Source organism: Arvicanthis niloticus, chromosome 19, assembly GCF_011762505.2.
Source record: "Arvicanthis niloticus isolate mArvNil1 chromosome 19, mArvNil1.pat.X, whole genome shotgun sequence".
In the NCBI taxonomy this organism is placed as follows: domain Eukaryota; kingdom Metazoa; phylum Chordata; class Mammalia; order Rodentia; family Muridae; genus Arvicanthis; species Arvicanthis niloticus.
Genome location: NC_047676.1, coordinates 33,595,268 through 33,617,485, shown reverse-complemented (window position 1 = coordinate 33,617,485; position 22,218 = coordinate 33,595,268). Strand labels below are relative to the sequence as shown.

Genomic DNA, 22,218 nt, shown 5'->3' with positions numbered 1-22,218 from the left:
ATGGCAGTGCTGGTTCTCAAAAAAGCAGAGGAGAGCCAGTGCTGGAGAGGCTGTGAGGGGGCAGGGGGCAGGGATGGAGAAGAGAAGAGAGAACTCTTGCAGACTGTTGGTGGGAAAGTAAACCACTCTGGCCTCTATGGAGGACAAGATGGAGGATCTAAAAAAAAAAAAAAAAAAGAAAGAAAAACCACCACCACCACCACCACCACTACCAACAACAACAACAACATTCCATGGGTCCCAGCCTTACCTGTTTTGGTATTTATCTCAAAGACTTCAAGTCAACATGCCCTAGAGAAACTTGCCCATCAGTGTTCCTTACAGTTCCACAGCAGATGAGCGAGGGAACCAACCTAGAAATCCCATAAGGGGGCCAACCATTGATGAATTCCTCCCACCTGGATCAGAAATTCTTTACCTCTGCCCTCCAAACACTGACTGAAGAAAGCTGAGACAAGATAGCAGATGTTGGGGACAGAGTCTCTAGGTTCTTGTTTTGTCAAAGGAAGAAGCACTGCTTTTGGATGGACCATGTTCCCCCCTGTTTTGAGCCAGAGGACATTGTTTGATGTCACTGTTTCTGGAGCTGATTCTGATTTTTTTTTTTTTTTTTTTTTTTTGGTATGGCTACAGTTCTGGCTGTAGGCCCCCCTGCCTGGTGCAAACAGGGAAACTTAGCCTGAAGTTTCTTCCCAGACTTTCACTTGAAGATTACCTGAGCCAGACACTCCCAGGATCTCTAGAGCAGAGTTTTTCTGGTAGCTGCTGGCTTGGTGGACACATTTCTCTCTGGGAATGGTGTACATGAAGGGACCCAAACTAACTGTGTCTAAATTACATCCTTTAGTGCAGCCATGGCAAACATGGCTCTGGCAGGCCTTGCCTTTCTCCCCCATTCCCTCTGCCTTGCTAAAAACTATTAGATTTGATTCAATTCGATTCGATTCGATTAGATTCTTAAAGCTAGCTATCAAGATGTATTCCCTTGTTTGTCCACTTCCTCCTCCTGAGGCTGACTACCAAGGTCTAGCTATTAAAGTATTGACTGATGTCCACCGATCAAAGGCTCCCTTTGGCTCACTTTATTTGTACGCCCAATTAAAATCAAACACCTCATTCTAACACAAGATTTCCTCCTTTCCCTTTAAAAACTGCCATTTTCCTATTGGTCACTTCTGTCTCCCCTTTCTCCAGAAGCAGTCTCCTCCCTCCCTGGCATAGTACCTTGTTCCCTTCTCTCTTGTCTCTTTCTCCTTCTCCTTTATCCTTTATCTCCTGTCTTTGTCCCTTATTCCCTGTCCTTTGTTCCTCTGAAACAAATCTCTGTGCTGAGAACTTAGTCTTGGGGCATCCTGAGCCTATACTGTTCCTTTTCACAGAGGACTCATGGGGGCAGCTGAATGGTTTTCTTAGTTTTGTCTCAAGAGTTCCATCAGGTTTCCTGTGATGGCGCTGTCTGTGTGGTAGGATTATTGCTTCCCTGATTTTAAAGATCCTTCATTTTATCAGGTTTCCTTTAGATCTGCAGGGGTCCCTGGCTCTGTGCACCAGGCCACTCCAGGCAAGAGGAGTAAAACAAGCTGAAGCCAGACATGAAGTTGTTTGCACCACAGGTACTGTCCACACTCCCTGACTGTGATTCCACAGGACTTAAAATTTACCCATGTCTAGCCAGGTGTCAGTCATATGCAACTAACTGCTGGGATTGTAGGTTTACAACCCAGCTCTCTGCAGGGTAGCGGTTGGGAGGGGCCAAGAAGTCAGAGTATAACTAATGTTAAGGTCTAGGTAAAATATTAAGGCCTAGATAAAATATTAATGTCTAGGTAAAAATGTTAAGGTCTAGGTCATTGTTACCTGGCTAGCCTGCTATTCTGTTCTGTTCCTAATATTATAAGAAAACTTTGTCATGTGATGTTTCTGCTGTTATTAGGAAACTTTCTCATGCCCAAGTTGATTACATATTCTGTTATGTTCTGGCCCCCCCCGCCCCCCCCCCCCCCCCCCCCGGAAAGCAATCATGAGAGAAGTCAGTAGAATTGCTTGGTTTAGTTGCTTAAAATAAGCTTGAACCAGAGCCACACCAGCAGCACTTCCTGCACCTTTGTATAAGCTTTTGTGGTGTTTGCCTTTATAAGCTATCTCTGGATGAACCCCAACAAAAATAGATACCTGCATTTATTTAGAATAAGACTTCCATTGTGATTAGGGGTCAAGTAAAGTTTAAGTTCCCAAGACCTTCCTGGGAACTGACATCCTACTTGACAGAAAAAAAAATGTACTGTATGTAACTGACATCCTGGTTAGCAAGTTAAGACATGAACGTTAGACAAGTCCCGTCTTGGTTGACAAATTAAGACATGAATGTTAGACAAGGCAAGTACCCTGCTGCAGTTGAATACCCCAACCAATGGGAGAAGAATTAGTGTACAACAAAGACATGTATCTAAGGAATGCTTCCTCCCATCCCTACATCCTGATTGATGAAATTACTTAGCACAGATGTTTGTGGATCTCAGGCTTATAAAGCCTCATAGGACCTTGACTTGGGGGTCACAGTTCAGCTCTTGAGCCTGGAATGTGGCCCTGATTGATCAGTCTTGAGGTGTGGTGTTCAATAAACCATCCCTATTTGACTGAGATCAGTGTTTGAGTGGTTCCTGTGGTGATTCTCAGACACCAACAACTAAGTAACTGGTACATTCTGAATCAAAAGGTCCAGGAGTTGCCCTCAGCATTGTCTTGGTGAAGCCAAGGTGATGGAACCATCCTGTCCCTGTTTTATGGAAAAAAAAAAAAAAAACAAAAAAAACAAAAAACAAAAAACAAACCAAAAAACAGGAGATTCTGCTGAGCAGGCACTGCCGAGTCCACACATCTTGTCAGTCCTGAGTTTATGATATTCCAAGTTCTGGCTACTTTATTTCTGCACAAAGCCAAGCCAATGCTATGAGGATGACTGGATTGTTGATTGGGAACCATACTATGTTTCCTTTGTATTTGAGAGGTGGGACTGCCTGAGATACTGCCCTGGATATAATAACTGTGCCATGAAGAGGGGCACGGAGGTCTTCCAGGGTGAGAGCTGGAGGGAGCAACAAGTATCCCCAGGAGATGTGGACGACAAAAACAAAGATACAGAGGAACAAAGTATTAGACACGTGGAAATTCGTATGTCATATTTGTTTTTGAGATGGTCAAGGTATGGAAGCCAACATAGCTCACACACCAGGGCAATGCATGTGACAAAAATTTATTGGAGTCAAGCCACTACTGGTTGATCAGGGCAGATAACAGACTTGGGAACGGAACTGTGACTTCGCTCCCATACCCAGCCTTAAGCTTGAAAACCTCTTATTTCCTTTTGTGGTTGAACTATGTCAACTGATAGAGAATGTAGGTTTTATAGCCCAACCAATCAAATCTATTTATTCTTTTGTATTAGAAACAGTTGCTATGTTTGGGGGAAGGAAAGATGAATATCAGAAGGTAGTTAGCTACTGGGAAGTCCCCAGCTGCCTCAGGGCCTGGGAACTTGAAGTTAGTTTCACCCTATGATTAAAATGGAGCCTGAAAACAAAATGGCAGTACTTAGGACAAGTTTCTTTTGCTTGTTCCCATCAGCCCTAGGGAAAAGATGAGGGGTGGAGTGAACATATTAGTCATAGGACTAACAGTGGTTTTCTCTCTTCAGATGGAGTCCTCCTGGGGACCTTGGTGGACATCCTGCTGCTCATGTGTGCTGAGCCATAGATTGCACATGGGCAGCAACTTTGAGAATTTGGGAAAACTCTGAATTATCATGGACTTCTACTGAGCTACTTGTAGGCTGCCAACATGACTCTGCAGGTCAAGATGGCTCTGGCCTCGGCCTCTGGTATCGGCTAAGAGTAAATAGTGCACTGTACATGCATCAACTCAGTTTGGCACCAAACCCCTCCCAAATGGGGTATGCTAATGAGGTACCACAATCAATCGAGCAGGGTATGCTAATGGGGTACCACAATCCTGACCAATCACCCCTCCTGGGTGGGGTATGCTAATGTGATATGCTAATGAGGAACTGCAATTCTGACCAATCGCGCACCTCCACATGCTCCTCCCCCTCCCCCTCCCCCCCCTTCCCCACCCAGGGCTGAGGGTATATAAGCAGCTCGCCCTGGGCATTCAGGGTCTCCTCCTGAAAACTAAAAGAGCACTTCTGCAATAAAGACTGTTGAGAAGGATCCAGTTGTTTGCATCTTCCTTGCTGGTCGAGCGGGGCGTGACAGCTACCCAGACCTTTCCTTTCAGATTAATCTAGGGGATCTCCTGGCACTACCACCTTGCCTTGCTTCCTCCAGCCTGGATTTACCAGATAGAACATGGGTCTTGTGCATGCCAGGCAAGATCATTAATGCCATACTGAGTCCCCAACCCTCCAAATTCAAAAGTAGCCTTTGTCCAGGAGAACCCTCACCTTTTGCCTCCTTCAGGTGCATATAATACGCCAGGGGTATCTTTTTTCTTTCTTTTCTTTCTTTCTTTCTTTTTTTTAAAGATTTTATTTTATTTATATGAGTACACCATAGCTTTCTTCAGACACACCAGAAGAGGGCATCAGTCCCCATTAGAGGTGGTTGTGAGCCACTATGTGGTTGCTGGGAATTGAACTCAGGACCCCTGGAAGAGCAGTCAGTGCTTTTAACTGCTGAGCCATTTTTCCAGCCCTTTAGGGGTATCTTTTATGTTTCTGTTTGAGACATTTCTATGTAGTCCTGGTTATTCTGGAGCTCTGTGTAGATTAGGCTGGTCTTGGACTCAGATTTGCTTTTCTTTACCTCCTTAGGGTAGGGATAACAAGTACAAACTGGCACACCTTGTCAAGAGAATTTTTTTTATTTTAGCAGATCCCAAATTTGTGCTGCACAACTTGACTTACCTGGAGTGGTTCGACAACCTCTGGAGTGGATGATCTTGGCAATACTGGCCCAGTCACAGAAAACCCAGCCTCCTGGCTTTGAGAGTGTGGCCTTTATGCACTTCCAGTCTTGGAAGAGCTTGGTATTTTCTAATCCTTACTTCAACTGTTGGTCTTCCACTAAGTCTAGCCCCTGTAGGAACTAGATCTGAGTTAGGCATGTTCACTCAGGCAGGTGGATCCCTGTGAGTTCCAGATCAGCCTGATTTACACAGTGAGTTCTGGGACAGACTGGAAAATTTTTTGAATCAAAGAATTAAGGAAGGAAAGAAGAAAAGGACCACAGAAGGAAGGAAAGAAAGAACCTGAATTTATTTTTTATTGGATATTTTATTTACATTTCAGATGCCATCCCCTTTCCCCATTTCCCCTCACTAGAAAACCCCTATCCCATACCCCCTTCTCCTTTTTGCTTTTACACAATTTTTTTTTTTAATGTTAACCAAAGGCTTTATAAGTTTGATAATGCAGCCGGGCGGTGGTGGCACACGCCTTTAATCCCAGCACTTGGGAGGCAGAGGCAGAGGCAGGCAGATTTCTGAGTTCCAGGACAGCCTGGTCTAAACCCTGTCTCGAAAAACCAAAAAAAAAAAAAAGTTTGATAATGCTCAATATCAATCAGAAGTGTAACCTGATACCCAATCTAGATATATATCAAATGTCTTTTACTGGCAGAGACATGTGAACATCTGCCTCCATGTCTGGCCCCCCTCTCTCTTTCTCTCTCATCACCTAGCTCCTCCTCTCCTTCTCCTCTCCTTACTCCTCTTCTTCCTCTCTGTACTCCTCCCACCTTAACTCCTCCTACATATCACCCTTCCTATTAAAATAAAACCTTTCTCTCAAAATACAGTTAGAGCATAACTGTACCAATTTATGTCAGTAAGGTGCAAGATAGACCTAATACCCAGTCCATCATTTTGTTGACTAAGCAGAACTTCTGTCATCTCTCCTAAATAAAAGACTTAGTTCTGAACCTGGCTTTTTTTTTTTTTTTTTTTTTTTCTTGGCTTTAGAATGTATGTCACCTGAAAACCATCCTCTCAAATCTTTTCTCTCAAAGTAAATAGCAAGGATTGGCTATGAGACTATAAGTTTTCAATCCCATCAGAAATCCAGAATGACTGAGTTAACTGAAATTATTGGAAGCACAAAGCATAGCTTCTAAAACTTAGCCATTTTATAGCTACTGCTGAACACCTCAACAGTCCCTATATTATAGAATGTTGAAGCATCCAGTATCATCTGACAAACCTAGTGATGCAGAATTATTAAGGGCTGATTACTCTGTCTTGGCAGATATAATCAGTTGACTATTCTGCAAGTATGTCCTTTTCTGGACAGTAATTTGTCTGTAGATGGAAAGAGGCAATTCTTGCCTAGTGGCTGTCTCACCACAATTGGACAGGTCTCTAATCAAAATGAACATTAATACAGGAATGTTTGTAACGTCAATTCTGTGGATTTCTGATGTTTTGAAAACCAATTATCCATGTAAGGCAATCTGGACTGTTGTCTGCTAACTCCTCTCAGCTATTTCTAAAGAAAATATAGAAAATACCCTAACAATAAACTCAAAAGCCATGAATTTGCTATAGTCCCTTAACTCACAGTCTAGCCATCTCAAATCAGTTAAAAAAGTTAAAGAAGGACTGGGTCTAAGCCTTGTATTCCTAAATGTGTTATACAGGCACAATGCCTATGATAGTAACAACATTCATCTCACTTTTATATTAATAAGAAGCTTATACCAAGGAAAACCTTAAATTTGAAATCAAAGTGAATTTTGTACCATTTAAGAAATTATAACTTTATCTTAATAACAATTATACATATTTCTACCAGTAGGTTATGGCTATGCAATAAATCCTAGCTAATCCTCCCTGTTCCACCAAAACCACTACTTTTCCCTAGAGAGACAGCCCAATATTAACCACCTCAGTCCCCAAGCCCAGGGAATAGGGGCGCTGACTCTTCATTAAGTTCTTCAAGCTGATTATGGGTGTTGAGATGTTAGAAGAGGGGTTAGGGGAAGAGGAAATTGATAAGCCTCTGACACTATGTGTTCACTGCATCCAGCTGGAATTCCAGGGCATCAGAGGTTTGAGCAGGTCTGCTCAGCTTGCCTGATGAATAGATACACCAAAGCTATGTATTCTGCAATATACAATTCTCAAAACAAATTTTAGTATCAAGATAACTGTTTGCTTGAATTCTGGAATCTAGTCTTCTAGAGGCCTGGTTCCGTCATGTCTAATCCATATAATTCTGGGAGTTTCTATGAGGGTGTCCTCCCACCATCCTCCCATTTTCACCTTCCTGCTCTCAAATTTCCCAACATTAGGGAATCCAAACTTTCAGCCACCAAGGCCATCCACTTCCACTGATGCCTAACCCTTTACCCCATCCCCCCTCCTCCAATTACTATGAGGGTGTGCTCTCAACATCCTCTCATTCCTGCCTCCCTGCTCTTGCAATTCCCCAACACTAGGAAATCCAAACTTTCAGCTACCAAGACTATCCACTTCCACTGATGCCTGGCAAGGCCACCCTCAACTACCTATACAGGTAGAGCCATGAGTCCCTCCCTTTGTGTTCTCAGGCTGGAGATTTTAGAATGGCTACTCCAGCTTGTTTCTTAGAACCATTTGCTTGAGAAATTGTTTTCCAGCCTTTTACTCTAAGCTAGAGTCTATCTTTGCACTGAGGTGGGTTTCCTGTATACAGCAAATTTCTGGTTCCTGTTTATGTATCCAGTCCATTAGCCTATGTCTTTTAATTGGGGAATTGAGTCCATTGATGTTAAGAGATATTAAGGAACAGTGATTGTTGCTTCCTGTTATTTTTGTTATTAGAGGTGAAGTTATCTTTGTGTGGAAGAGGGTTACTTTCTTGCTCTTTCTAGGGTATAATTTCCCTCCTCGTATTGGAGCTTTCCTGCTATTATCCTTTGTAATGCTGGGTTTGTGGAAAGATATTGTGTAAATTTGGTTTTGTCATGGAATATCTTGGTTTCTCCATCTATGGTAATTGAGAGTTTTGCTGGGTATAGTAGCCTGGGCTGGCACTTGTGTTCTCTTAGGGTCTGTATGACATCTGTCCAGCATCGTCTAGCTTTTATAGTATCTGGTGAGAAGTCTGGTGTAATTCTGATAGGTCTGCCTTTATATGTTACTTGGCCTTTCTCCCTTACTGCTTTTAATATTCTTTGTTTTGTGCACTTGGTGTTTTGATTATAATGTGACAGGAGGTATTTCTTTTCTGGTCTAGTCTATTTGGCATTCTATAGGCTTCTTGTATGTTTATGGGCATCTTGGTCTTTAGGGAAGTTTTCTTCTATAATTTTGTTGAAGATATTTATTGGCCCTTTAAGTTGGGAATCTTCACTCTCATCTATACCTATTATCCTTCGGTTTGGTCTCCTCATTGTGTCCTGGATTTCCTAGATATTTTGTGTCAATAACTTTTTGCATTTTGCATTTTCCTTGACAGTTGTGTCAATATTTTCTATGGTATCTTCTTCACCTGAGATTCTCTCTTCTATCTCTTGTATTCTGTTGGTGATGCTTGTGTCTATGACTCCTGATTTCTTTCCTAGGTTTTCTATCTCCAGGGTAGTCTCCCTTTGTGATTTCTTGATTGTTTCTATTTCCATTTTTATGTCCTGGATGGTTTTGTTCAATTCCTTCACCTGTTTAGTTGTGTTCTCTTGTAATTCTTTAAGGGATTTTTGTGTTTCCTCTTTAAGGGCTTCTACCTGTTTACCTGTGTTCTCCTCAAATTCTTTGAGAGTGTTATTTATGTCTTTCTTAAAGCCCCCTATCATCATCATTAGAAGTAATTTTAAATCTGAATCTTGCTTTCCTAGTAATACAGGGAATTCAGGACTTTCTTGTGTGGGAGAACTAGGTTCTAATGTTGCCAAGTACCCTGGGTTGCTGATGCTTATGTTCTTGTGCTTGCCTTTTGCCATGTGGATCTCCTTAGTTCTACTTGCCCTGTCTCTGACTGGAGCCTGTTCTTCCTATTATCTTGGTTGTATCAGAACTTTGTGGGGTGGGTGTAACCACTGGGGTAAGAGCTGGGGCCCCAAATCTGCTCAGTGCTCAGGCATAGACAGGATACTGCCCAGGTTAGAGCTCTGGGAGCCCACTTCCTGTGGGTTCTTAGAGATTGGGGGCAGAGTTGCTGCCCAAGATCTCCTCAGTGCTCTGGCCCAGACTGGAAGGAACTAGTGCTCTGGGCCGGGAGTGACTTCCTGGGTCCTTGTAGATCCCAGCTACTCCCTGTTTGGGGCAGATATTGCTGTCTGCTTACCTAAGATACTGCCCGGGTTAGAGTTCCTGGGAGCCCCCTCTGGGTTCTGTGTGATGGGGGGCAGAGCTGCATTTTGGGATCTGCTCAGTTCCTGGGCCTAGAGTGGAGGAAGCAGGTTTGTAAAACAGTGTTCAGGAACTGGGAGAGTCAGCTCTGATCTTTCTCCTGGGATTTCACCTGCACAAGACAATGCCTGAAAAGTTAGTAGCTCTCACTCTGCAGCCCACCCTTTCCCTGCAGTACCAACTGTGTTCTCTACAGCATCTCTACTGAGGATGTGGGTACTAGTGTTTAAGCATGGTCAACATCCGGTGTGATTTCAAGATACTCCTTTTGTACTTTGTTGGACTATGAGTTGCAGTTTTACCTTTTCAGTATTCCCAGGAAGTGTAGTTGAATTTTTTTCTCCCCAGTAAGACCTAACCTGTGAGGTAAGTTATGCACCAGGCTAGAGAGTGATCACACAGATGTCAGTGTGATGAGAACATTTAAGTATAATCTCTTAAGGTCTTTGAGTTTGTTCTTTGAACTTCATTTTTCAGGAAGTCTATGTAGGAAATAAAATAAAGACTGTAAAGAAATACTGTCCAACATCCTTTTATTTTGTTTGAATTTTTAACATTTTCCTTAGTTTTACATCATCTGGACCTATCCACAGAGATGGGAAGACTCAGATAATATATCTTGGATTCACTGAGAGGATGACAGCCCTCAATAATTTCTTTTGTAAAGAACAGACTCGGAGTAGAGTTCTACAATTTTTTATCAACAATAAAAAAAAATACAAGACATACTTGCAGAACTTCTGTTTCAAATACAAATTTGACAAAAAACCCCAATAATTTGGCAGCAAATACTAATGGGAATTATTTTGAAACTCACAGGTCAGCACTCTTTAAACAAGACTTGATTGGTTTGTGACATTGCAAAATTTCACGCAGATGAAATTTAAACATGTAGAATATTTTAAGTTTGAATCCCATGGAGATGGAATATATAATAAACAAGTCTGAGCTACTTTTTATTGCTTTGTCACTGTGAATACCTGACCTGTAAGAATGTTGTGTTAGAGTCAGGTTGAAGAAGTTGTTTGGCTTAGATATTGCTTGAATATCTTCAGGTAGGAAGGACAGCCATCCTAGTGACTAGGACTGACTGGTTAAGCTCAGGACTCTTTCAGTCTGGTCACTGAGCCATGGCCATGCTAAGACTGGACCTGCTACTTTGTCCTTGTAGAATTCTCGTAAGACTGTGGGAACAAAGAGAAGGTCCCAAGGGGAATAAGAGCTTGATTCCCTGCCTACCCACCCACTTGACCCCTAAGTTAACTTTAAACACATTTTGAAAAGAATTGGACACAGGTATACTAACTTAAATAGGTATCTTGGACACAAGGAGTCAAATGACTAGTCCACAGACTGATCTCCTAGATCCTCCAGGGAATAGAGTCTGGGCTTAGGTGCTAATTCCACCAAAGGAGAGTAAGAACCATTATCTAAATTAAGCAAGCTTTACTTTCTGTCATATAGGATAATCTCCCTAAATCAGGGTTTGAAAAAAATAGCAGTGACCATAGGGGAAAGTGAAATTGATATTTCCCCCCAAAACTGCATGGCAAGGGGCAGGTTCCAAGGGTTTTTGGTTACATAGGAACTTGGTAGACTGTCTCAAGTTTATCTGACAGAACATCTTATCAGGGTGGCAGTCAACATATGGGACGTGGAATAAGTCAAATTCCAGAAAATGAGTCAAGACATGGTCAAATAGAAACAAGCTTTGTTTTGACCACATGACAAGATGGCTTCAAATTTGAAGATGGAGTCATGCTGGTTCATCGTTAGAGAGGGTTATTTAACTTGGAACGGCCATTTACCTACCTTGTTAGTGATTAAAATCACGATCGTGTGTTCTTTAAGACTGAAGTACATTACAGTCTTCCATGAAAATGGCCATATGTTATGCAGTTTCATAAAATTTTGGATTAAACGAAAACAAAGTAGAAATCAGGAGATTTTGGTGATCATAGACCAGTCTCACATCAGCATATACAGTTTCCTCTTCTAACTCAGGACTACAGAAAGCGGATTCCCATTCAGTACTAGATTAAAAATTAAGATCTCTGGTAGAAATGCCTCAAGAGCACAGAGGAAAATGGGCAAGAGGTGTTACCTGCTAGGCAAGAACTTATATGGGCAAGCAGCTATGCTTGCAGGGAAGCAAGCTGCTGCCCCTTAAATGACTGGTTATGGTCTTTGCCAGTTGATTTCTCTAGAACACTGTGAAAATGTTCTAGAGAAAACAGCCAAGAACAGGTTTAAAACAGCCTCCATCCCATTCCTTCTTTTGTTGTAGGATATTTGATCACATTGTCAACCCCGAGATTGCAAACTGGGAAATAAAGTCAACCTTCCATCGAGAGGCAGAACAAGCAACCTGTTGATAGTGAGTGAACGTAACTAAAGAGAAAGGAGGGTCATTGAGTTGGAGGATATTTAAGACAGTGCGAAGAAAGGGAAAGAGCTTTTTCCTTCTGGGCCAGTGGTGGTGGAGTAGGAAGGTCAGCTGGGTGCTTTCTCTGCCTCTCTAAGCTAGCAGGCTTTCACCACTGTGTCTAGCTTCTGAGTCTTCATTGGTAAAATCAAACAGTTGAGATTTTTTTTTTTTTAAAAAAAACAACACTCTTTCTTCTAGGACAATGCTCATTATATTCTCACTAGAAAGACAAATTCTCTGCCAGGGAAACATTTCCCATCAAATATTCGGGACAAGCTAGGTGATCTTCAGTTCCTCCTGCCCAGAGTCTTTTGTTCCTGATAAGTCTGTAAATATGACTCTGTCTAAGTCTCATGAATAAACCCCCATTTCATCTAAATCAGGAAAACATCTGCTTATCATTCTTTATGCAAATACAAAATTTTCCATGCATTTGTTTTTCGAGGGACAAAATGTGTCTTCTTGGGTTGGATTTCCAAGGTGGAAAGCACAATAGATGGAAAGCTGTGTGGAGACCTGCCTTAAACACTGAGCCTTTTTGGAGCTTAGATGCTGCAGCCTGTACCTGACTACCTCTTAGTGGCACGTTCTCATAACCGTTTCCGGTCTAGGAGGCTGAGGAGGATGGACTAGTGTTGTGGTTCATATAGATATGGCCTCCATAGACTAATGTGTTTGGATGCTTGGCTCATAGGGAGTAGCTATATTAAGAGGTGTGGCCTTGATTTCTCAGAAAACTGAAATAGTTCTAACTCAAAACACAGTTATCCCATTCCTGGGCATCTACCCCAAAGATGTCCCATTATACCATAGGGACACTTGGTCAACTATATTCATAGCAGCTTTATTCGTAATAGCCGGAAACTAGAAACAACCCAGATGTCCCTCAACTGAAGATTGCATAAAGAGAGTGTGGTCCATCTACACAATGAAATTCAGCCATTAAAAACAAAGATATCATGATTTTTTTCAGACAAATGATGGAACTTGAGAATATCATCTCAAGTGAGGTATCCCAGACCCAAAAGGACATGCATGCATGGTATGTACTCACTTATAAGTGGATGTTAGCTATGAAACACAGGAAACCTATGCTACACCTCACAGACTCAAAGATGTTAAACAAGATGGAAAGGCCAAGAAAAGATGCTTGAATCTCACTTAGAAGGGGGAGTAAAATAGTTATATGAGGCAGATAGAGGGAGGGAACTGGGTGGGAGAAGGGATGAGGAGAAGAATAGAGGGTTCAGGATCAGGTATGGGAGGGACAGGAGAGATGGATAGATGGACATGAGAATGAATGGAAATCTGCAACTGGTGGGGGTGTGGAGGTAGGGGCATCCCAAGGACTTAATAAGGTCATATTTAATACCAATAGTCATGCTAAATGGGTAGGGAGAGCTCATGAAGTCCTCACTCTAGACAAAGAACCACAGGGAGCCAAGGAATGCTGAGAATAGGAGAAATGGCCTTTCTCAGGGAAGCACAGCAATTGGTTATCCAATAATAAGTGGTCAGCCCCGAAAACATTCATACAATTTATATTATAGGGACTAAGCAGATGTATTTATATATTTATGCACATATATTTACGTAAACATACACATATATGTAGCAACAATAAAAGAAAAAGAGGCTATGAACTTGAAAGTGAACAAGAGGTTGGAGGGAGGAAAAGAAAGTTAGAAATCAAGTAACTTTATTATAATCTAAACAAAATAATTGCAAGTCAAGTATATATATTCTTTATTTTATAGTCTGTAAACTTCTCCTTTGTCATACGCATGCAGTATATTTCCTTGAGGAATGGCACCAGCTTTGGCTTATTTATGACCAGCGGGTGTAGTTCTTAGCTAGATCTCTATATATGAACTTATCAAAGTTTCAGATTAGTATCTGCTTTATATGCTGCTTCCTATAGCTTGTCTGAGTTCAGTGACATAGTGCTATTTTAGTGACTGTGGCTGTAGTTCAGTGGCAAAGCACTTCCCTGTCATAGCACAGTTCTCAGCACTGCAAAGAGAAAACAGAAAAAGTGATAGTCTACATTCTCTTATAGCTGGAGATTTTAGTTTTTATATTTAGGTCTTTATCTATGGTATATATTTATGTTGCATATGAAGTAGCCATTTAAAATCCTATCTCCATGTGGGAATAAAACTACTATAGCACAATTTCGGCTTATTAATATGAAATGCCTTATCATATGCAAAACATACATATATACTTGTAACTGTTTTGATCTGTGTTTCCCCAATTCGATGTTATTCTCAAGAGACTTGAAGTATGAAGCCTGAGGAGAGGGGAATGGATTTTTTTTTCTTTTTTTTTCTTTTCTTTTCTTTTTTTTTTTTTTTTTGGTTTTTCGAGACAGGGTTTCTCTGTATAGCCTTGGCTGTCCTGGAACTCACCCTGTAGACCAGGCTGGCCTTGAACTCAGAAATCTGCCTGCCTCTGCCTCTGCCTCCCAAGTGCTGGGATTAAAGGCGTGCGCCACCACCGCCCAGCTGGGAATGGATTTGAGATGACTGTATTTGTTTCTGTCCCATGGTGGAGACACCTAAGACCTCACATGCCATTTCTGATGCAGTTTGCCTACATCTCCCCCATGAACAGAATCTGGACTGCAGGGCAGAGGGACCATTGCCAACTTCCTGACCAATGCCTGGTATTTAATAGAATGAAGCATTTGTGAAAGAACAGAACAGTTGTCACAATGACAAAGGAAGACACTCATCATCCAATGTCCACTGAAGAGGGAGGAGGGCGGTGAGTGGATGTGTTCTCTCCCACTGTCTCTCCAGCCATGGCCTTTGTGCTAAACTCTTCTCTTCCCTTTCCTGACTAGCTCTCAGGCTACAGTGTGGTCCTGAGCCTGTGCCTCCAGCCTTAATGTCTATTTTAGTCCTGCTTCAACTTTGCCCACTGCAGCTCTCACATCCTGTTTCTATTCAAACTCACTGGCTCTTTTAACAGAAAGAGCTGGGGTTTTCCTGTTCACTGCAACCAAAGTATCTGTGAAAAGAGATTCTGCCATGCCCTTCTGGGTGGCTCAGCACCACATTTGTTGCAACCTTATTTATCACACTAGCAACAGTTTAATGTCAATACTTGAAAATGACAGTATCTGTATCACAGGACATTCCAAGTGCTTTAGAGTGAAGAGAGTCCTTGGAAAAAGTCTGGTCAGAGTGTGAGTGAAGTTGTATAATTCTGTTGTCCAGGTAACAAGGAATAAATGCAATATCACTTCTGTACTTCCTTATTAATAATTATGGACAGACCCTGCCCACCTAGAAGCTAGAGGCCCCTTAGCCCAAGATGCCAGAAAACTCCAGAGACTGTCAGAAGAGAATGTGAGAGTGGCGAGGGCAGGATAGTCTACATCACACAGCTCTTTTTTGTTTTTTCCTAATGGAAAAGGGATATTGACACATCTCCATCAGTTGTTCTTTGTACAACTTGGGTGTGCTATCAATTCCTTTCCATTCAGTGTTCTATCACAAGCCAAATGGTTTTAATCTCCCTCTAGTATTTCACACAACATTTTAAAATCTATGCTTATGTTTTACACTTCCTTTCTGCTAGTTTGTCATCTTGGCATTTTAAGGGTGATTTTGATGGATGTTCAAGTCTTAGGCCCTCAAACATAAATGTCTTTTATTTTTATGCTTTACACTGAGCTTTGTTTTTACAAACTTAAAAAAAAGTGTGTGTGTGTGTGTGTGTGTGTGTGTATGTGTGTACACATGCCTGGATGTGGAGGTCAGACGTTAATGCCATGTATCTTTCTCTATTACCTTTCACGTTTCTTTAGGAGACAGGTTTTCTCACTGAACCTGGATTAATTGAATCAGCTAGCCAGGCTGGCCTGCAAGTACCCATGATCCTCCTTGTCTCTGCCTGTCCATGTTGAGTTTATAGGCACACTTCCCAAGACCTGGCTTTTATGTGGGTGATGAAGATCAAGTCTGGTCCTCATGGTTTTCCTGAAAAACTCTTTACCTATCTAACCATCCTCTCCAACCTACATTTTCTTGTTAAAAAAAAAGAAAAAATGCAAGTCTGAGGACTAGGAATTCACCTCACCAATTGACACTTGTCTAGAATGGCAAAGGCTATGGGTTCCATTCTCAGCATCATCAAGAAAAAGACCAAGTTAAAAAAAAAATAAATGTCTTAAAAGAGTGCAGTCCACTGAAACCAATAAGAGAATTGCTTAAATGTAACTTAGCCAACTCTCCTTCATTGTGCACATGAGATTTAAAAAAAAAACAACAAAAACACATAATAAACTAGAAAGGAATAGTGAAAGCATACATGGTCAGTGTTGGAATGATCGGGTACATACTGCCAATTGCAACACAGATTCTCCTTATAGTGATCAGAATCTACTGAAGACTTAGTAACAAATATTCATATTTGTTAAAATGAACATCTTATAAGCCTCCCAAGTGCTGGGACAAAAGGCTATGTCTGTATGCCCACCTACTAAGTAGTTTTGAGAATGTAGTTTTTAGAACTTTTCTTTTAAAATTAATTCTTGACTTACAGAAAAAAAGTTGCAAAGACAGAAGCACTTTGTAATGGGTCCCATCATAATTCCTGTGGTCATTTAATATTTTAGTTTTTTTTTTAAGTATGTGAGTATGTGTGCGTGTGCATGTGTGTATGCATGTGTGTGTGTGTGTGTGTGTGTGTGTGCATCTGAGAGTTTGTGCACATAAATGCAGTCATCCTTGGAGGCTTGAGGTCTGTGATGCATCTCCTTGAACTAAAGTTACAGATGGCTGTGGTCTGCCAGCATTGAACTTGAGGCTTCCTCAAGAGCTGAGGCCCCTTAACCATTGAACCACCTACCCATCCCACTGTAATTTCTTAACCAAAGGTTGTAATGGTTTTTCTTTCTTTCTTTTTTTTTTTAGAACTGAATTCTAGAGTTATTGACCAACAAAGCAGATTTTTATTTTGCCTTTACAGAACCCCTGCTAGCTCTTTTCTCTCTCTCTTCCCTTAACATCTTTATCCACCAGCAAGTTGCTGTACAGTCTGCCAAATATCTGGTCTGCCCATGATTGAGGCTTAGCATACCTCAGGAGGAATGGCTGGAGAGTGCCACCCCATGGGGTCCTGGCCTAGGAAGACTGCTTTGCCTTGTTTCACAGTGTTGTTTTCTTCAGGCTATGGCTCCCTGCAAGCATGCTTCCTTTCCCAAAGCCTTCATTTTAAAAATAGAAACGAATTGACAACATCCTAAAACTTCTGGCAAATGTTTAATTTACTTTATTCTTAAAAGCATTATTTACTGGACAGAGATTGGTGTGGTGCTGCAGTCTGAATGAGAAGAAGAGGAGGAGGAGGAGGAAGTAGAAGGAGTGGGGGAAGGAAGAGGGGGAGGAGGAGGAAAAGAAGAAGGGGAGGAGAAAGGGAAGGAAGAAGAGGAGGAGGAAGAGAAGAAGGAGGAGGAGGAGGAGGAGGAGGAGGAGGAGGAGGAGGAGGAGGAGGAGGAAGAGGAAGAGGGGAACCAGACTATTCAGACTATTCCTAAGGGGTTTAGGATTTTATTATGGATTTAAGAGAAGGAGAGGAAGAGGGTAGTGGGAGGGGCATCTGTAAAACTCTAAAACGAAACTGGGCTAAGAGAGAAGGGGGAAGGAGAGCAAGAGAGGTGGCTCCTACCAAGAGGGTTAGCCTGGTTTATTTTGTTTTTTGTTTTGTTGTTTTGTTGCCTAGCTGGTTCACCCCCCCCCCCCCCCACGCTGAAGGCAAATGCTTAGTAGGGGTCCAGGGACCCTTTAGACACCAGAGCAGCTAGGTATGCGCCCCCCCCACAGCAATAGAATTGCCTGTGCATTTTCAGCAGAGATCTGACCTTCATCTGTGAAGCCCCTGGTGAGTGCAAAGACCTCATTAGGGAAGACACATCAGTCTGGGCAGACTACACAGTGATTTCTCCACCAGCCCAGCAATGCACCACTCCCATAGTGCTGGCCTTCCTGGGCGATTTTAGGTCCTTTCAGCAGGGTAGGCCTTTTAAGGCTAGTATCTTGATAGATGTGTTCACCCTCTTAGGCAGCAGCGTTTGGTTTCTGCCTGAGGGGATGGGGGGGACGATATAATTTTTATCGTTTCCATCGCAGAGTTTGACATCAGCCTCACACTTCACTCCCCTGGGCTGTCCCAGTGACACAGTCCTGTAAAACCGGAGAGCCTGCTGGCTGCGGCAGGCTCTGCCTCCCTATACCCAAGATCAGAAAGATCTATTGTTTTAAACTTTGCTAGACTAAAGAAACTGTCATCGGAAAAAAATCAAGTTGGTTTAAGACTTTACAGCAGATCCTCTGTGGCCATTTCTGGCTCACTGTGCCCAAACTCTTTAGCAAGATCTATTATTCTAAACCTTGCAAGACTGAAGAAACTATCCCGGGGACACCTGCATTGGTCTGCATCCCTGTAGCGCGCCTTAGCCCCTCTACACAGTTTTTAGGAGCTGGGTCAGGGCTGCCCAAGGCTGTTATTGGTAATACAGTATTGCTGTGTGCAGAGCAAGCCCAGCAGTTCAGTGGCTACTTTCTGTGCCAGAGGCCAGAAACAAGAGGCTCTGGTGGGAGTCAGGGATCAGGCCCAAGCACCACCATGCAAGCTTGGGGGCCACAGGACAGGAAGCCCAGACCTCTGAGCCAGGGCATTTTGCCCAGTGGGTGAGCCTGACACCCCTGCTGAGGAGATGGCCCATTTCTGTCTTGCCTCCTGGAGTGGATTCACTGCCCAGGGTGCCCTTCATTCTTGGGCACCACGGAGCCTTAGAGAACAGCAGACTCCTGTTTGCTCCTGTTCCCTGTAAGCTTGCTTCCCTACCGAATGCCTTCATTTTCGAAATAAAGACGTACTGAGAACTGCCTAATACTCCTCGCAAATGTTTCATTTATTGTATGCTAAAAATGTTATTTACACGCCGGAGCTGGGTGTGGTAGTGTAGACTGAATGAAAAAAAAATCAGAAAACAACAACAACAAACAAACAAAACACCCCCCCCCGCAAAAAAACTAAAAAACAAACAAACAAACAAACAAACAAAACCGAAGACCAGAATACTACTAAGGGCTTTAGGTTTTTATTATGGATTTACTGGCAAATACAGGTAGAGCTGGAAACAAATGGAAAAATCCAGAATAAATATGGCTAGACCTTGTGCTGGGCCAAGTGAGGAGAAAGGTGAGTGAGAGCAACGGAGGATACAGTTGATCCAAGACAGTCAGTCCATTGCAGCCCAGGAATCTCCAGTGGTGACAAGGACATGGGACTCCTCCCTCCCGATTACTGTTGTTGGTTGAATACAATTGACATCCTGGCTGACAACTGTGAAAAGGAACCTTGGGTTATTTTATTTTATTTTTGTGGAACACCACAATCTCAGATCCAGAGGACACATCAGGCTTCAAGTTTTCTGTAGAATTCTAAAATAACCTTTGCTAATGAGGATGTCTGATATTATTATAAAAGATGAAACTGAAACAATGAAAAATTTGGAGGCAGAAATGAGAGATACAACCAGAGTCGAAAATCTTATCAAATCAGAAAACTATGGGAAGATTTCAGCAGAGAAAAATGAACATTGTATTGACAACAATATTGATTTGCAGGAGAAAATTCAGATAGAGTTGACACAATCATTTGAGAAAGAGGAAAAGCCCTCAAAAGATGAAACAGATGAAGAAAAAGCCAGTGAAAAGTTACTCAGAAAAATGTTATCAAGTGATTACAGTTCAGCCACATGAGTCTTGCCCGCCAGCCATCAGCTGAAGGTTCTGACCTTCACACCACCACGTTCCAGTCCACTGTTGTTCTACAGTCAGCACAGCAGTCTAGTTAGTGATGGCAGCACCCCCACATCCTCCACCACCTCTCCCTCCTCCTTCCCTACCACCTGGGCAATGAGTCCCCACTGCCAGTTTCTCTGCCTCTGGGCATCCTGTCAGCCAGCCTTTGATCCAGCAGCAGGGGTGTCCCAGCCTGAGCTGCCTCATGCTTAGGGCTAAGTGCTCTGGTCAAGAGAGAGAGTGGGGGTGCAGGGGCAAGAGACCCAAAGAATGGAGACACAACAGGGTGTGTAGTCAAGTCTCCTTTACTGTCTCCTATTGACTCTTTTATTGCCCCCTATTGCAAGGAAATCCTGGGTATTTATAAGCACAAGCAGGAGAACACAGCTGAAGACACTTTACCACATGCACCATGCAGCTGGGGTCACTAAACAGCAAAACAAGCTATGTGGGATAAACAAGATGTTTATCAGAGTGTGCTTCAGCTGTTGTAGGCTGTTGAAAAACAAGTCTCTTATCAGGGTTTAAGGCTTGAGATGGCTGCAAAGTTGATCTAGCCACCTTCTGCTAAAAGTCGGCTCCCACCACAGGGGTTTCTTCCTAAGCCCTCACCACAGATGCCAGCCTTTTACTGTGCTCCAGGCCACTATCATTCCAGCCAGCCTTAGCACCGACCCATCCCTTCTGTTCATCACAGTTTACACCTAAACCAACCACTGCCACAGCCTGCACAGCACACAGGTTAGCAAGTTATGCCCACCCAGCAACAACCTACCAAGGAATAGTTGGAGTTCAGTCACCTAAGAGTCAAAGGCTCATAGGAGGCCAGCCAAACAGCACTGCACCTAATATTCAAGGAGTGGTCATCCCCTACCCCTCAGTGCCATCACATCAGGTTTCACTGCCTCAAGGTTCTCAAGGAATTGCCCATCAGACTTACCAACAGCCTGTTGTGTTCCCTAATCAGTCTAGTCAAGGATCTCTGCCCACAACAGGAATGCCAGTCTACTACAGTGTCATTCCACCTGGCCAACAAAGTAATTTAAGCTCTGCAGTCGGTTACTTACAACATCCAGGGTCAGAACAAGTGCCATTTCCTCAAAACACATCACCATGAAGTTCAACCTACCAAATAATTCACACACCCTCACAGTGGAAACAAAACAAATACTACTGTGACCATCAGAGAGGGCAGAAGTGTATGGAATTTAGCAACCTGGATAATATTGTCCAGCAGGGCCCTCAGCTGAGCAGCCCATACCTTCTCCAGTGCAGTCACTGGCACCAGCTCAGCTGTCTATGCTAAAGATCATCTGTCCCTCGGGACTACTGTTTTCCATCATGTCCCAGTTTGCTAGACCGTTTGTTCCTGGACAGGGAGATGCCAGGTACCCACTGCTAGGCCAGCCCTGCAGTACAACCCTCCTACTCTTCTGCATGGACACATTCCACATCAACACGGTCAGTCTGGCAGCAGGCATGGAAACCGAGGATGTAGACCAGCTAAGAAAGTTGCATTCACAGACCTGATGTAGAATGAAAAATTATAAAGACCATTTTATGAAATATTCAGGCTCACTAGTTCCAAAAAAACGGAACTGGTTATAAAGCTTTTACTGTCACTGCCCTGGGACACATTCCTTCTGGGTGGAGGACATTATCCATGAATCAGAGGACACTCGATGGATTACGTTCCTCAAGCCTCAGGGAGTAGACCCACCAGTGGGTGGGAAAAGCCCAAAGCAGGAAGACACATTCCTGACCAAAAAAAAAAAAAAAAAAAAAAAAAAAAAAAAAAAGATGCAAGCCATCTAGGTGGGGCTATGACTGGAATAAGTGAAAAATAGTCAACCTGAAATAGTTGGTAATGACAGGATAGGGCACAGTGACATGGTAAAACTACATTCTTGAGAAGAATGATTGTGCAGAGTGATTTTCACATGATTCTAATCATTTAGGGTAGGTTCCTCTGAAATGTTCCACTGTTCTGGGTTACCCCGACCCCCTTGGTCTTTCCAGTGTTACAACCTGTTGGTATTCAAAATTTGTAAAGCAACCAATCATGTGTATCCGAGTGAAAATAGAACCAATCATGTGTAACTGGGAGAGCAGTTTTGACCTTGGCTAGCCAACCAACAGCCTCCCCAATAAATCTCTGTTGATTGCATCCAGGTATGGTTTCTTGTGATTTTTGGGTGGTCATGATTTCCTGAGACTTGAAGAAGGGTCTCCCGAGTTTGGGGGTTCTTCACTTCGAGCAGGAGAAGCAGTTGTTGACAAGGTCTTGGAAATTACAGAACTACCAGACAGAGTAACTCGAATGGAAGCTGAGAAGCTTGTTGGGGGGGAACTCTTCAAAATTGGCGCCAAGATCCGATGGCTCTGGGACCCCCAGTTTCAGCCCCAGTTATGATGTCACCCTCTCTGCTGTGGTAGTGGGGATAACACTGTCAACCCCTTAGCTCTCTAAGACCAGTAACCTGGGCTCTACATACACTGCCCTAGCTACTTTCCCCTCCATTTCAGCTGCACAGAGTGCACTGAAGAAGCAGATGAACCAGTTTAAGCTGAGAATGAGCGAGAAGCACTATGACTTCCACATTTTTGGAAAGAGCAAGTTCTCAGTAA

The 22,218-nt window shown here is 42.8% G+C and overlaps 1 pseudogene; it reads left to right on the top strand.

Annotated features, from left to right (window-relative positions):
* LOC117723736 (R3H domain-containing protein 1-like) lies at positions 1-22,218 on the top strand (annotated as a pseudogene).